We start from the raw sequence: 13,505 nt of genomic DNA on the forward strand, positions 1-13,505 counted from the left end.
AGCTTCTGCCATATAATAGAAGTCCAACTATTCTTTATTTTATGTCTTTAAGATATATAACAAAAATCATGCCACCTCTTTCCCAGTCTTCTCTCTTTCAGAGTAAACAACCCTACTTCTTTAATCTCTTTTACAACTCCAGTTTTCTAACAATAATAGCCCTAATATCTTCAGTCCTGGGTGATATTACACAGTAGATATAGTAACCTTCAATTTCCATGCTTTATTAGAAAACAACCATTTGTTTCTTTTAAAAAGGACCCTTTTCTGCCTTTTCTTCCTGTACCACCCCCACTCCTTTCCCAACAGTAATTATCTTCTATCTCTCCTCCCCCTTTCTTCTCTATCCTTTAATTGGCCATGATATAAAAATGAACATTTAAATTATTTGTGATAGTTACCTTGACTTCTGTTCTAAATTTTAAAAATCAGTTGAGATTGCCCTTGTGTATTATGAAGCACTTATATGTGGAATCTAAAAAGCCCAATTCATAGAAACAGAGAGTAGAATGGTGGTTTCCCGAGGCTGGGGATGGGGAAAATTGAAAGATGCTGGTCAAAGGTACAAACTTAGTGTTATAAGATGAATAAGTTCTGGGGATCTAATGTACAGAAGGGTGATTATAGTTTACAATAATGTGTTATATACTTGAAAGTTGCTAAGAGAGATCTTAAATGTTCTCACCACAAAAAAGAAATGGTAATTATGTGAGGTGATGGAGGTGTTAATTTAACTTTATTGTGGCAATGGCAACCATTTTGCAATATATACACCTATTAAATCATCATGCTGTACACATAAATTTACACAATGTTTTATGCCAGTTATATGTCAATATGTCTAGAAAAAAAGCTATAATTAAAATAGGTTGTTTTTTTACTTTTATTTGGTCTCTGAATTTTGGGTCAGTGTTTCCTGGAAGGGAAAAAAGTACTTTGTCTCTACCATGTGGTATTTCTTTACCATTACCTAGTTTTCCATTATTCCTACTGTGTTTCCCCGAAAATAAGACCTAGTTGGACCACCAGCTCTAATGCGCCTTTTGGAGCAAAAATTAACATAAGACCCAGTATTATATTACATTATATTATATTATATTATATTATGCCACTTCTTACATTATATTATATAAGACTCAGTATTATATTATATTATATGTTATGCTATATTATGTTATACTATATTGTATTATATAAGACCCAGTCTTATTTTGATATAAGACTGGGTCTTCTATTAATTTTTGCTCCAAAAGACACATTAGAACTGATGGTCTGGCTAGGTCTTATTTTCAGGGAAACACGGTATAGACAAGCAATTCTCAATATCTTAAGATGCTAGGAGACAGAGAAAAAATTAATGATGAAAACTATATCAAAACCTCATTTAACTCACCAGTTTTCAATCTTCTTCCTTTCCCTCTATTACCAAAGCAGCGAGATTGACTGATTTCATTTTCACCTATTCCTTCTGCTTCACTCCTTGCTTTGTGGAGGTGTTAAAAGGACAATATTGGGAGGTAATGACAGGAATAAAAAAAACCTATTAATACAATTTATAGTGATTGAAAATTGGTCATAAGTCACCTTTGTGCCTGATTATGTATCTTCTTGTAGGCTTCCTTAAAATGTTTGACCTCTTTAAATTCTAAATGCTTCTTCCTAAAAGTACCTTATAAAAGATAAGTATCCTTACTATTAGAATGTAAATGAAAGCCTGAGAGAGAAGGGAACTGAAAGACTCAGGGCAGGGAGGGGGTTTAGCAATCTATGAAATTTATTTTCAAGATAAAATAGGCTTATTTTTATTGGCATGTGGAACAGATGCCATAAATTTACCTCCATACCATCAACAGCTAACATTTGAATGTTTATTACAAATCAAACACTGAATATTATTCCATTTATTCTTCACAAAATCTGCATGAGGTAACACTATAATTAGCCTCTCTCATAAATCTCTCATAAAGCCTCTCTCAAAAATTGAGTCTTAGTTAAGTAAGTTACCCATTATCACACAATTATAAATTGCAGAGCTAAAATTTGAACTCAGATAGCTAGATTCCAGAGCTCTCATTCTTTATGCAGTACTGCCCAACGATATACCCACTACTCCAGGGAGTTGGTACAATCTCCATGACTCTTCCAAGGCAGTCTCACATGACAAAATAGCAGTAACCAGCAACCTGGAAAGACATTTTTAAAAGTCTGCTATCCTTGGTACCCCAAAGGTCTAAGAGAGGTTATCTGAACCTTATTTATGCAGCTACATCCCTGCTACTCTGATCTTCAAGTATTGCTCACCTCAGATGAAATTCCAAGGAAGCCAATTTAGAACCACTCATATGATTAAAATTAACATCACTAGTAATAAGACAAATTTGTATTATGCATCTTGTGATATGTATGAAACATTAAGAAGGACATAATATCACTTATGTGGTATTCTTGCCAAAAATACACAATCTGTACCTCATTAGAAAACACGACATAAACCCAAATTGAGAGACATTTTAAAAAATAACTGGTCTGAATGTCTTTTATAAATATAGACACAAAAGTCTTCGACAGAATGCTAGCAAACTGATGTCAGCCACATGGAAAAATGATTATACACCATGACCAAGTGGGGTTTATCCTAGGAATGCAAGATTGGTTTAACCTCCAGAATTTAACCAATGTAATATACCATACTAACAGAAGAAAGCTCAAAACCAAATGATCATCTCAATAGATGCAGAAAAAGCATCTGACAAAGTCCAATACCCTTTTATCATAAAAACATTTAACAAATTAGGAATAGAAGGAAACTTCCTCAACTTGATAAAGAGCATCTACAAAAATTCGAGTTAATGCTATACTTAATGATGAAAGACTGAAAGTGCTTCCCCCTAAGATCAAGAACAAAACAACAATGTCCATGCATTCCATCATTGTATTTCATTCAACATTATATTGGAGTTTCTATCCAGAGCAACTAAGCAAGAAAAAGAAATAAAAGGTATTCAGATTGGAAAGGAACAAATAGAGACATCATATATATATATATATATATATATATATATATATATATATATATGTATATATATATGTGTATGTGTGTATGTGTGTGTGTATATATATATATATGTGTGTGTGTGTGTGTGTGTATGTGTATATATATATATATATATATATGAATATGGGAACTAATTCAGCAATGTTGCAGGACATAGACCAAAAAATCAATTCTATTTCTATACACTTGCAATGAACAATTTAAAATTAAATTAAGAGCATAATTCCATTTACAATAGCATGAGAAAGAATAAAATCATAGGAAGAAATTTAACAAAAAAAGTATAAGACTTCTATATTGAAAACTGAAAAACATTGGTGAAAGAAATTTAAAGACATAAATAAATTGAAAAACACCCATGTTCACAGATCGAAGATTTAATATTGTTAAGATGCCAATACTTGCCAAATTGATGTTCAGATTCTACATAATCCCTACCGAAGTCCCAGGTGGCATTTTTTTTTGTAGAAACTGACAAGCTGATCTTAAAATTCTCTGGGCTTTACTTCCAGGAACCCCACCAGGTCCTCATGGTGAAGGTGAAGATCCCATAAAGATCCCCAGGTGACTCATGACATGGGCCATGCAGGATCCTGGCCTTCCAAGACTCAGACTCAGGCTGTGGCATCTTCCCTCCCGCCATAACCCAGCTCCGGGCTGCATTAGACGCAGTGCCCAGAAAGAGGCCTGGACTAGATTAATTTCTAAAGGTTACTTTCAGTTCTGAAAAATGCATGTTTCTAACATTAATTGAATTGTTGTGGGGGATCAATTCCTAATAAAGTACACTTAGCAAGTGCCTCTCCAAATATGACAGTGTGAAATGAGTCAAAGACATAGACCCTGACCTCCAGGGACTTCTTTGATAAGAAAGCTAAGTCACATTTTTGCCACTGTACCCTGTACTTTCCATTCATCTATGCCACTGAGAAACAATCAATAATATGAACAAACAACGTACAGAATGGGAGAAAATATTTGCAAAATCACCAAATCCCCTCACTGGCCAGGCTGCTTGTTGAATCAACAAAGACAGCAGGCCTGAGATACACAACAAGAGAATCTGCTGGGTGCAGTGAATCCTGATTTCTGCCTTGCCTCACCGTCTAATTCCCACAGGCATTGCTAGGAACCAAGAGGTCTTTCTAATTCCTATGTGTGGGTTCTCACTATTTGTTATCTTACCTCCTTACAGATTACCACCTTTGTCTATCCAACTCTGTCCTTAACTGGGGTTCTTTCTACTTCTCTAATCCATTTTATGAATCTGAATTGTCTCAGGATTCTGGCCTTCTTAGTCTGGCTCAATCAACATGTGAATTAGCCCCACTTGGTGAAGTTGGTTCCTAGGCTGTCAAAGGGAGTAGGATAACAGCATCTTACTGGTTTGTGGGCAAAAGCATCACTGGGCTCACCTCTATCACATGGAATAACTTTCCTGGCCTGCCAGAAGTTATGAAGAACAATGATCCAGGTCAACAAACACTATAGCTATTATGAGATGGTGCCAGGCAAAGACACGACCTACCACTGAGAGAAACCCAAAACTTTCTGCTGGGAGTTTAGCATAGAGATAAATGAGGAATTTCACCAAGCTGCACTCCAGGAGCACAAACCACTAGCACAGTCACTGTTCAATATTCTTCTAATTCCAGCTTTATTTCTTTTTTTAAAATTTATTGGGGTGACAATTGTTAGTAAAATTACAGATTTCAGGTGTACAATTCTGTATTACATCATCTAAAAATCCCATTGTGTGTTCACCACCCAGTCAGTTCTCCTTCTATCACCATATATTTCATCCCGCTTACCCTCATCTCCCACCCCCCATGACCTTTACCCTCTGGTAACCACTAAACTACTGTCTGTGTCTATGAGTTTCTGTTTCTCATTTGTTTGTCTTGTTCTTTTGTTGTTTTTGGTTTATATACCATATATCAGTGAAATCATATGGTTCTCTGCTTTTTCTGTCTGACTTATTTCGCTTAGCATTATACTCTCAAGATCCATCCATTTGTCACAAATGTTCCTATATCATCTTTTCTTACTGCCGAATAGTGTTCTATTGTGTATATATACCACAACTTCTTTATCCATTCATCTATCGAAGGACATTTTGGTTGTTTCCATGTCTTGGCTACTGTAAACAAAGCTGCAATGAACATTGGAGCACACGTGTCTTTATGTATAAATGTTTTCAGATTTTTTTGCGTAGATACCCAGGAGAAGGATTGCTGGGTCATATGGTAATTCTATTCGTAATTTTTTGAGGAACCTCCACTCTGCCCTCCATAACACCTGCACCAGTCTGAATTCCAACCAACAGTGTATGAGGGTCCCTTTTTCTCAACAACCTCTCCAACACTCGTTACTTTTTGTCTTGTTGATGATAGCCATTCTGACTGGGGTGAGGTGATATGTCATTGTGGTATTGATTTGCATTTTTCTGATGATTAGTGATGTTGAGATTTTTCATATGTCTATTTGCCATTTGTATGTCCTCTTTGGAGAAATGTCTCTTCAGGTCCTCTGCCCATTTTCAATTGGGTTGTTTGTTTTTTGTTGTTGAGTTGCATGAGTTCCTTGTATATTCTGGATATTAGCCCTTATCGGAGGCACTGTTTGCAAAAATCTTCTCCCATTCAGTTGGTGGCCTCTTTATTTTGTCAATGGTTTCTTTTGCTGTGCAGAAGCTTTTAAGTTTCATATAGTCCCATTCGTTTATTTTAGCTTTTACTTCCATTGCCTTTGGAGTCAAATTCATAAAATGCTCTTTGAACCCAAGGTCCATAAGTTTAGTACCTATGTTTTCTTCTATGCAGTTTATTGTGTCAGGTCTTATGCTTAAGTCTTTGATCCATTTTGAATTAATTTTGGTACATGGTGACAAATAGCAGTCCAGTTTCATTCTTTTGCGTGGCTATCCAATTCTCCCAGCACCATTTATTGAAGAGGCTGTCTTTTCTCCATTGTATGTTTTAGCTTCTTTGTCAAAATTATCTGTCCATATTTATGTGGTTTTATTTCTGGGTTCTCAATTCTATTCCATTGGTCTATGTGTCTGTTTTTCTGCCAATACCATGCTGTTTTGATTATTGTAGCCCTGTAGTACAAGCTAAAGTCAGGAGTGTGATACCTCCATTATTGTTCTTTTTCTTAAGATTGCTTTGGCTATTCAGGGTCTTTTGTGGTTCCAAACAAATCTGATGATTTTTGTTCTATTTCTTTAAAAATGCCATTGGGATTTTGATGGGGATTGCATTAAATCTGTATATTGCTTTGGGTAATATGGCCATTTTAACTATGTTGATTCTTCCAATCCATGAGCACGGAATGTCTTTCCATTTCTTTGTGTCTTCTTCAATTTCTTTCAAAAATGTCTTATAGTTTTCAGCATATAGGTCTTTCACATCCTTGGTTAAGTTTATTCCTAGGTATTTTATTCTTTTTGCTGCAATTGCAAAAGGAATTGTTTTTGTATTTCTTTTCTGAGATTTCATTGTTAGTATATAGGAATGCAATGGACTTTTGTGCGTTGATTTTGTAGCCAGCAACTTTACTGTATTAGTTGATTGTTTCTAATAGCTTTTTGGTGGAGTCTTTAGGGTTTTCTATATATAGCATCATGTCATCTGCAGAGAGTGATAATTTAACTTCTTCATTCCCAATTTGGATGCCTTTTGTTTCTTTCTCTTGCCTGATTGCTCTGGCAAGGACTTCCAACACTATGTTGAAAAGCAGAGGCGATAGGGGACAGCCCTGTCGTGTTCCTGAACATAGAGCAAAGGGCTCAGTTTTCACCATTAATTATGAGATTAGCTGAGGGTTTGTGAAATATGGCCTTTATTATGTTAAGGTATTTTCCTTCTATACCTATTTTATTGTTTTCATCATAAATGGATGTTGTATCTTGTCAAATGCTTTTTCTGCATCAGTTGATATAATCATATGATTTTTGTCCTTTATTTTGTTTATGTGATGTATCACATTGATGGATTTACAGTTGTTGAACCATCCTTGTTCCCCGGGGATGAACCCCACTTGGTCGTGATGAATAATCTTTTTAATGCATTGTTGTATTCGATTTGCTAGAATTTTGTTTAGGATTTTTGCATCTGTATTCATCAGAGATATTGGTCTGTAGTTTTCTTTTTTGTGTTGTCCTTACCAGGTTTTGGTATCAGGGTAATGTTAGCCTCATAAAATGAGTTAGGGAGTACTGTCTCTTCTTCAATTTTTTGGAAGAGTTTGAGCAGGATTGGTATTAGATCCTCTTTGAAGGTTTGGTAGAATTCACTAGTGAAGCCATCTGGTCCCGGACTTTTGCTTTTGGGAAGGTTTTGGATGAGTGATTCAATTTCGTTACTGGTGATCGGTCTGTTTAGATTTTCCAGTTCTTCATGGTTCAGCCTTGGAAGGCTATATGTTTCTAAGAACTTGTCCATTTCTTCTAGGTTATTGAATTTGGTGGCATATAGTCCTTCATAGTATTCTTGGATGATCCTTTGTATTTCTGTGGTGTCCGTGATAACTTCCCTTTTCATTTCTGATTTTGTTAATCAGTGTCTTCTCTCTTTTTATCTTAGTGAGTCTAGCCAAGGGTTTGTCAATTTTGTTAATCTTTTCAAAGAACCAGCTCTTTGTCACATTAATTTTTCTATTGTCTTTTTGTTCTCTATTTCATTTAGTTCTGCTCTGATTTTTGTTATTTCCTTTCTTCTGCTGACCTTGGGTTTCACTTGTTCTTCTTTTCTAGTTCTTTAAGGTGTAACATGAGGTTATTTATTTGGGATTTTCTTGTTTCTTGAGATAGGCCTGTAATGATATAAATTTCCCTCTTAAAACTGCTTTCGCTGCATCCCAAAAATTTTGGTAGGATGTATTTTCATTGTCATTTGTTTCTATGTATCTTTTGATCTCTCCTCTAATTTCTTCTTTGACCCAGTCTTCTTTAAAAGTATGTTGTTTAATCTCCATGTATTTGTGTTTTTCCTGCTTTCTTTTTGCAGTTGATATCAATTTCAAAGCCTTGTGATCAGAGAATATGCTTGGTATGATTTCAATCTTCTTAAATTTGCTGAGGCTGATTTTATGTCCCAATATATGGTCTATCCTTGAGAATGTTCCATGTACACTAGAAAAGAATGTATAGTCTGATGTTTTAGGATGAAGTGCTCTATATATGTCAATTATGTCCATTTCATCTAATGTGTCATTTAGGGCTGCTATTTCGTTATTTATTTTCTGTTTTGATGATCTATCCATAGCTGTCAATGATGTATTTAAGTCTCCTAGTATAATTGTGTTTTGGCCAATTTCTCCCTTTAGTTCTCTTAGTAGTTGTTTGGTATATTTCGGTGCTCCCTGATTGGGGGCATAAATATTGATGACTGTTATGTCTTCCTGTTGTATAGTCAACTTAACCATTATGAAATGTCCATCTTTCTCTCTTGTTATCTTTTTCAACTGGAAGTCTGTTTCATCTGATATCATTATGGCTACACCTGATTTGCTCTGGGTACCATTTACTTGGAATATCAATTTCCACCCTTTCACTTTGATTCTATGCTTGTCCTTGTAGCTGAGATGAGTCTCTTGGAGACAGCATATGGTTGGGTTTAGTTTTTGATCCAATCTGCTACTCTGTGCCTTTTTATTGGTGAGTTCAGTCCATTTACATTTAGGGTGATTATTGATATGTGAGGATTTCCTGTCATTCTATCTTTAGTTTTCTGGTAAGGCTGTGTCTCCATTGTTTCTTTGCCTTTTTGTTGTTGTCTATTATTTCTGTGTGGTGGTATTCTATGATGTTTCCGTCTGTTTCTTCTTTTATTACAGTATATATTTCAGTTCTGCATTTTTTTAGAGTGGTTACCCTTAAATTTATGTAAAAGGAAGTTTGATATTTAGAGTATTCCATTTTCTTCAGCACTCTTACTTTCTCCATTCCCATATTCCGGTTCAGACCTTTACTCTCCCCCTTTTTATGTTTTGGTTGCCACAAATTGTCCCTGTTGATGGTGGTCGAATTGCCTCCTTTAGTATTTCTTGTAGTGCAGGTCGTGTATTAGAAAATTCCCTCAGCTTCTGTATGTCTGGAAAGGTCTTTATTCCTCCTTCATATCTAAAGGATATCTTTGCTGGATATATTATTCTTGGCTCATAATTTCTCTCTTTCAATAGTTTGAATATTTGGTTCCACTCCCTCCTGGCTTGTAGAGTTTCTGCTGAAAAATCTGATGATAATCTAATGGGCTTTCCTTTGTAGGTTACCGTCTTCTTTTCCCTGGCTGCCTTGAGGATTCTTTCTTTGTCGTTGATTTTAGACAACTTCAATACAATGTGCCTTGGAGAGGGCCTGTTGGGATTGAGGTAATTAGGTGTTCTATTTGCTTCTTGGATTCGAGGATCCAGTTCTGTCCACAAGTTTGGGAAGTTCTCATCGACAATTTGTTTGAATATATTCTCTGTTCCCTTCTCTCTTTCTTCCCCTTCTGGTATGCCCATTATTCTTATATTACTCTTTCTGATGGAATCAGAAAGTTCTTGTAGAGTTATTTCATTTCTTTTAAGTCTCAAGTCTCTTTCTTCTTCCATCTGTGTAATTTCCAGGTTTCTATCTTCGATGTCACTGATTCTTTCCTCCATCTGGTCAACTCTACTACCTAAGCTGGTTATTTCATTTTTAATTTCTTCTATTGAGTTCTTGATCTCCAGAAATTCTGTTTGGTTCTTTTTTAAAATTTCAATCTCTTTCGTACAATGCTCATGCTGTTCTTTGATTGTATTTCTGAGTTCCTTAAACTGCCTTTCTGTGTTTTCTTGCATCTCGTTGAATTTTTTCAGAACTGCAATCTTGAATTCTCTGTCATTTAAGTCACATATTTCCATATCTTTAAGTTCCTTTTCTGGAGACTTTTCACTTTCTTTCTGAGCTGTCTTGTTGCCTTGGTTATTCATGGCAATTACTGATTTATTATTTCTCTTCCTAGACATCTACAGGAGTGGCTTCTGCAACAGGTTGATAGGAAGAGGTCTTTCTTTTGTTTTCCAGTACTTGTTGGTAGAATGTTTTATTTTCTCTCCGACTGCAGCCTTTTTTTCTCTCTCTCACACGGTAGTGCTATGTTTTCTCTGCACTATTCCAGCTTCTCACACAATGGGGGGATTCCCTGGGAGACGGGCTTCTCCTCTGTTAATAGTTCGCCTGGGTCACAGGGCGCAGTGTCCGTGTGGGTATGTGGAGAGCTTTTGAAGTTCCAAAGCTCTTCCTGCACCAGATTCAGAGCCCGTATGTTTCAGCAGTTCTGTTTACTCCTGCAGGGATCCACCCAGATAGGTGGGGCCAGGGGCAGGGTGAGTTGTGAGAGGTGGCCCAGAGCAATGGCGGCGACCACCACCACAGCCGGTCCTGCTTCCACAGCTCCCTCCCCTTTGCTGGAACGAGTTGGGCTGCAAATCTGTGTCTGCGGTCCACAGTTCTCAGAACAGCAAGTATTCTGTTCTTTTGATCTGACACTGCTACTGTTCCACTTCTAGCACGTGGCAGGTAGGGACGGGGTGAGCTCTGGGAGGGTGGGGAGGGGGCGGCTAGTCTCAGTGCCTAAGGCTCCGTTCTCTGCTCGGCAGTGCGGGCTTAAACCACCGTTTTTCAGCCTTCTTCCCTTAGTGTTTTCTCCGAGGTCTCTGCCGTGAGCGTTGGGTTCAGCAGTGTTATATGCTGCCCCCTCAGCCCTGTGGGCCATAAGCGGAGCCCTAGCAGTCTGAGTTCTTCCCTCCCCCACAGCTGCGGCAGTTCTGGGATGCAGCGAGCTCGGAGCACTGAGCTAGGTCTGAGTCCTGCGTCCACGTGGCTCTGTCTCCACACTTCTCCCTTCCCTTCTCCCCCACTCGCGCAATTCGCCCACCTTTAGGTGAATTCAGTAGTGGACTTCTTCGTCCTGCCTATCTGCTGTGCAGGGAGTCCTTTGTGGAGTTATTGTTGTTTGATTAGTTGTAAATTCCAGGGGAGCTTTACAGAGGCTCACCTCACACTGCCATTTTGATGACGTCTCTCCAGCTTTATTTCTAATGCATACATAGAGGTCATTACCAATGATTTGCTCTGGAGAATACTGTAGCAACCTGAAATCGTTTGCAAAGGAGCTGTTTATAGGAGTATCAGAGACAGAAGAATACAAACACCAGAAATAAGTGTTCTTGTCATGGTGCCTGTCATACATAATCTGCAGTTTGTAGAGAAATGCTGTCAAAATAGAATCGGGTTCATTCCTCCCAGTATTACCCTGGCTCATTTATCTTTTTTTTAAAAAAAGACTCTTATGAACATCTAACTCATTCTCAGTATCTAATACCTATCTGGTCAATTAAACAGCAGCTCTCTTGGCCCATGGGAACTACTACCGGTAACAGAGTTTTAAAGATAGAGTGTCAGAGTTGTAGATGATTCTGTCCACTTACATTATAATTCTTACTTGCCTAATTTCTTAGGCCTAGTTTTACATCTTCCAGACTCAAATCTGCAAATAGAAAGATATACACATATAAAGTACTAGTAAGTACTTTTTGACCATGTTTACAAAGTATTAGATGCCGATAGGTACTAAGATAAAACTTTCTGATTAAGAATGATTATGAAACAGGGAGTCACATGTTGGAAAATGTTTAACAAGCAGCTTGAGGTGTGGGGAGTACGGATTTGTTGCCTTTGCTGATTTCTATGAGGTAAATATTTCCACATGGCTAATATCATTAAACATGAGCTTGGAGTTGGAAAGCCATGTGCACAACTGGCTGTGAAGAGATGGTTCAAGGCAGCTCCAATAACCCAGTGGATACAAGCCAGAAATAAATTAGAACAAATCCCTCTCTCGTCCTCTTCACTCCCAGGTGGGAAGAAAGCTATTCCCAAGCTATTTTGTAATGTTGCCTTCATGGGTAGATAGCAGAGGAGGCAGATTAAAACAAAGAAATGCCTCATATAATTGGTGCATATGTCTGTTAATTATGTAGTGGAGAATGCGAGTCTTTGAAATCATGTAGGACTTGGAACTTGGGTGCATAGTCCTACAACTCTACTGTCATCTATTCCAACATAGTACTGCAAATATCTTCCACTGCAGTGTCAGCCCTGTTTTCTTTTTCTACCGTGTTTCCCCGAAAATAAGACCGGGTCTTATATTAAGTTTTGCTCCAAAAGACGCATTAGGGCTTATGTTCAGAGTAGGGTTTCCAGGAAGGAATTCCCACCCATTCTTAGGAATTTTTTTCGCTTTCCCCTTCCTGAATCCTGAGATATAAACTGTTTTCTGTTCTCCATGATGAATTGTTTCCACAAAGTGACGGCCAATACTACCAACCACCTGGGTTCAAGGAGCTGATTTTCCCGATTTCCCAATCAACTTTTCTTGGGATTTGGGAACAGAAAAGTGAAAAAAATTCCCGAGAACAGGTGGGAATTCCTGCCCAGAAACCCTAGTGATAAATAGGAAAAATGTCTAAGAAATACATTGTAAGTAGTACGTTTATTTCCCATTGTGGGTATTACTGGGTTCAAGGAGGCGATTTTCCCGATTTCCCGAACAACTTTTCTCAGGATTTGGGAACGGGAAAGCGAAAAAAAATTCCTGAGAACAGGCAGAAATTCCCACCTGGAAACCCTAGTTCAGGGGATGTTGTCCTGAAAACTCATGCTATGGCTTATTTTCTGGTTAGGTCTTATTTTGGGGGAAACATAGTATCCTCATTAGACACTATTAGCTAGTCACAGCGTTCTCCTTCCTCCTTTTCTCTCATCCCAAACAGTTGAAAAACCTTTGCTATTAAAGACTCCCATTCTATTGCTGTACTGATTACCATACTATTGTCTACATAACTGAATAATTCACTCTAGCCTTTCAAGAGTAGGAAAAGAAGTGGAAATCTAGATTTATGGTATCATCATAAAATGAATGATACCATCTTGCTGTGTAATTTCAGGTCTCTTGCTTCTTGGTACCTTATGTCTTCTAAAAAATAGCAGAATTTAAATAATAGTCATTCCTTCTATGTCACAGATAAACTGGCTTATGATTTCTTCTGGTTTTAATGGTCCTCTTACTTACCAGGCAACTGAGAAATAAAATAAATTAAGCTGAAGTCACTTAGGGCAACAAACCACTGTATGAAAGCAGTGTTACTTGGAGGTTGTTATCACACTAGCCTTAAAACGGAACAGAAAATCTAATTTTTCTTGCAGTCCCTGAAATCCTCCCCCATCTAATTTCCTCTTGTCTTTACTATGGAGTCAGCAGTCAACAATCCTCATTCGGGACCATATTTTCTGCTAAAGTAAAACACCTGCACAAGCTGAGAATCCACTTTGCACAATTACCTAGGAACGGCAACACATCGTAGTTCTAGACAGGACAGAAACCAATTTCCCCCATTCTTCTACATATCCCAATAGTCC

At 37.5% G+C, this 13,505-nt stretch overlaps 1 protein-coding gene and 1 long non-coding RNA gene across 4 annotated transcripts in view; one reads left to right on the forward strand and one right to left on the reverse strand.

The window, feature by feature from the left end:
- NEXMIF (neurite extension and migration factor) overlaps positions 1–13,505 on the reverse strand; it is a 126,630-nt gene that overhangs the window by 45,513 nt on the left and 67,612 nt on the right. The window lies entirely within an intron of this gene.
- Positions 4,349–13,505, forward strand: part of LOC141569549 (uncharacterized) — a 156,566-nt gene continuing 147,409 nt past the window's right edge. Inside the window, exon 1 of the long non-coding RNA XR_012493266.1 lies at positions 4,349–4,771. This is a non-coding gene — a long non-coding RNA (uncharacterized LOC141569549). The remainder of the gene's footprint in view (positions 4,772–13,505) is intronic.

This window comes from Rhinolophus sinicus, chromosome X (assembly GCF_036562045.2).
Source record: "Rhinolophus sinicus isolate RSC01 chromosome X, ASM3656204v1, whole genome shotgun sequence".
NCBI classification, from domain to species: Eukaryota; Metazoa; Chordata; class Mammalia; order Chiroptera; family Rhinolophidae; genus Rhinolophus; species Rhinolophus sinicus.